This window comes from Primulina huaijiensis, unplaced genomic scaffold, assembly GCF_012295235.1.
Source record: "Primulina huaijiensis isolate GDHJ02 unplaced genomic scaffold, ASM1229523v2 scaffold42369, whole genome shotgun sequence".
Taxonomy (NCBI): Eukaryota; Viridiplantae; Streptophyta; class Magnoliopsida; order Lamiales; family Gesneriaceae; genus Primulina; species Primulina huaijiensis.
The window spans coordinates 1-3704 of NW_027360160.1; the positions used below are offsets into that span (position 1 = coordinate 1).

General features: G+C 33.5%; 1 pseudogene; it reads left to right on the forward strand.

Annotated features, from left to right (window-relative positions):
- The first annotated feature begins 859 nt into the window (after positions 1-859).
- LOC140969578 ((S)-8-oxocitronellyl enol synthase ISY1-like) lies at positions 860-1765 on the forward strand (annotated as a pseudogene).
- Positions 1766-3704: the final 1939 nt, after the last annotated feature.

A 3704-nucleotide genomic window follows, 5' to 3' on the forward strand; every position in this document is an offset into this window, starting at 1 on the left:
AAATTATAAATATTATTTATATAATAATATGATATTATTATATTATTTTAATAATTAGATATTTAATCATAAAAATAGAAATATTTAATTATAAAAATTTATAAATAGATTTTAAAATAATGTTATAATTAAACATCTAACACACAAATTTATTGAATAATATTTAAATATTCAAGCACACAGTTAAAATAAAAATACGTGGTTGGAAGAAAAAAATCATTTGAATGATATAATGAAAGCATGTATTATAATGCGCAATATGATAATCGAAGATGAACATGATCTTAGTGCACCAAGTCAAGATGTTAGGGAAGCACCGACTCCAATAATAGAAATGGCTGTCAATAAGCATATCAGATTTCGAGAANATATTTAAACATTCAAGTGCACAGTTAAAATAAAAATACGAAATGCTTTACATAATGCTTTAATTGATCATTTATGGGATGGATATGATCGTTCAAATATTTGAAGTTGTATTTGTAATATGTTATTTAATTTAATGTCAAGTATTAATTTATTTCACCAATTTTAATTATTTCTATTTCAATTCGTATAATATAGATTTCAATAATATATTTAAAATAATTAAATTAATCATTTTTGTAATACTATCACAATTATTAAAAATATAATATTAAATATATTTAATATAAAATGTAATTATAATTATATCACTAAATTTAAAAAATACATATTTAATAACTTATAAAAAAATTTAAATAAATAAAATAAAAAAAATATTTGGATAATATTTTTTTCAGAGTAATTTTCGATGAAGATGAGGCACTCCCCAAGCATCAGAGCGTAGCACTAATAATTGGGGTGACCGGGATCGTAGGCAATCTCCGACACTAAGTCTACGGTGTCGCCCGACGCCATCGCCCCACTTGGAATGGCGAAAATCCGATCAGCTACATCAAATGCGACGTATCCGACGCGGATGACGTCCAGGAGAAGCTTGGAGCTCTCACTGATATCACCCACGTGTTCTACGTCACCTGAGCTAGTCTATCTACAGAGGCTGAGAATTGTGAGGTTAAAGGGAGAATGTTGAAGGATGTTCTTAATGTTGTGATACATAATTGCCCTGGTTGGAAACATATTTGCTTACAGACTGGTAGGAAACATTACTTTGGGCCAGTTGAGTCATTTGGAAAGATAGTACTTCATGATTCTCTTTTTGATGAGAGTTTACCCCCGGTTGGATCATATTAATATTTACTATACACTTGTGGATATTTTATTTGCGGAGGTGGAGAAGAAGGAAGGTTTGACATGGTCAGTGCATTGACCAGGAACCATATTTGGGTTTTCTCCGTATGGTCTGATGAATTTGGTGAGGACTCTTGTGTTTACGCTGTTATCTGTAAGCATGAGGGGGTTGCTCTGCGATTTCCATGGTGTAAGGCTGCTTGGGATGCGTACTCAGATTGCTCTGATGCGGATTTGATTGCCGAGCATCATATATGGGCTGCAATGGATCCGTATGCTAAGCATGAGGCCTTCAATGTGAGCAATGGTGATGTGTTTAAATGGAAGAGCTATTGGAAAGTGTTGGCAGAACAGTTTGGTGTCGAATATACCATGTTTGAGGAGGGTCAGAAGCTAACATTACAGGAGTTGATGAAGGATAAAGGATCCGTTTGGGACAAGAGCAAGAAACATGGTTTTCTGGGATTCAGGAATTCAAAGAACTCGTTTATTTCTTGGATTGACAAAGTCAAAGCTTACAAAATTGTTCTTTAGTTCGATTCCTTTACATGTGAGTTTATTTCTGCCCGTTGTTTTGCTGTCATTTTGTTAATCTTGAATTTTCATATCTGTTCATGTTTTCCTTGGCTCGTGTCTGGTTATACCACATTGTAGATTTGTTCAATGCCGTTCGTGGAAAGAAAGGGAACATTACTTAAATGCAGCGTTTGCCTACTGAACTTTTATTATCTGAGTGTATTTCATTGGGATGCTAATGAAATAAAGAGCCAGTAGTGAAAGGAAGTGTTTACATGCACCATGACTTCCACTTGAGAGTTATCAATATCAGTTTCATAATCCTGTGATTAGACGCAATGCACAATATAAAGTTGTGCCGGGTATAAGTTGTAGCTAGATGGTAAGTGTTACTAATTTGTGGTCTTATCTTCTTGCATCTCTTAACTTGTGAACAATGTGTTACACAACCCAGTAGAATGCATGGACAGTTATTGTGAGGATCTATCATAATCATCTGCTACACTCCATTGAAGTATTTCAAAAATAGATTCAAAATGAATTTCAAAAAGAACTACGAACCAAAAAAAGAGATTTAACATTAGAGGTTATTACGTCTTCTTGACACGGGCAAGGTGTATGAACTGTTCCACGTTTGCTGTGGTATGGAACACTTTATTATCGAAGGTCATTTAAATTATGGACTTCCTTACACATCTATTTATAAAATAGGCTTATTTCCACCTTTTTGTCTCCAAAAAACATGTTGTACAACAGGTAGTACCTTGAGTGTCTTGGTCATGATGTCTATTTTATAAATTGAATTGGAGCCAAGTCAATAAATTTAAATTTACAATATCGATAATGTTAATCCTTTGGGTATTGATTCCCTTCTTGAATCTTTGAGTTAACACTATACTTTGATATATCAATTTTGGAAGGGTCAAGAATGAATTATTTTTGGATCGAGGAACAACTGTGGATATAGCACAGGAGCATAGTTAAAACTATTGAAATATTTTGAGTATTTTTTTTATAAGAATTCAAATTTCAATTTTAGAAGTATCTCGGATCAGTATTTATTTTCGGTCTCACCTTTACCAATTTTCTGCGTCTATTTCTTGCTACTTTGCTGCAAAAACTCAAACATCATTTGCAAGATAAAACTCACCCTGTGGCCATGCAATCGGTGGATATCCGTCTGACCACTCATCAACTTATCTTGTGTTTTCATTTTCTTGCTAAATCTACTTGTGATTTGTGATGCTTAAGCTGAGTAATCGTACGCTGTGGTATTTGTATTTGCTAACAAAAATCATAATCCGTGCTATATTTTTACTCCATTTGGCCTGCAGTGGTAGTGATATAAAACTGATTCGATATTGCTTTGATACTTTGGACTTACATTGTTGCTGGGGATGCTCGATAAATGAAATCCGTGCCATGATTCTTGGGGTAACCTTAAATTGATGTCACAGGAATTCTACAAGCATGATTGAAATTGTTCTGTGTATAGCTTCTATCATTGTCATCTGCATGCACATTCGAAACATTTCTCTACTATTTTTAGCCATAACATCTGTTTGTCATGGAAAATGATGACCAAAGAAGCACGACAATAAATTTCATCAACATTATATATAACCAAAATAGCCCTTTGATCCTTTCCTCTTGGAAGTTAACCTTTTACACTTTCAGTTGTTTGTGGTTTCAGCTGTCGAAAAATGTTTAGTTGCTACTGGTTAGAAAATAATCGAGAGTACATTGTAAGGCGGGCTGATTCTGGGTTGTCATCAGTACGAGTATTATCATGCCCCTTCCATGTGACAACTAAAGTTCACCAATTTTTCTGTATCAGTCTGATTTTAACGGGAACCTTAAATTCTGATTTGATCGTGAATTTTTTGTTGGATCAGTTAAAGTTGGATAGACTTATACGTAAATAATTATGTATTGTAGGTTGTCCGTAAGGTCAAATCCAAATTAAAGTGATC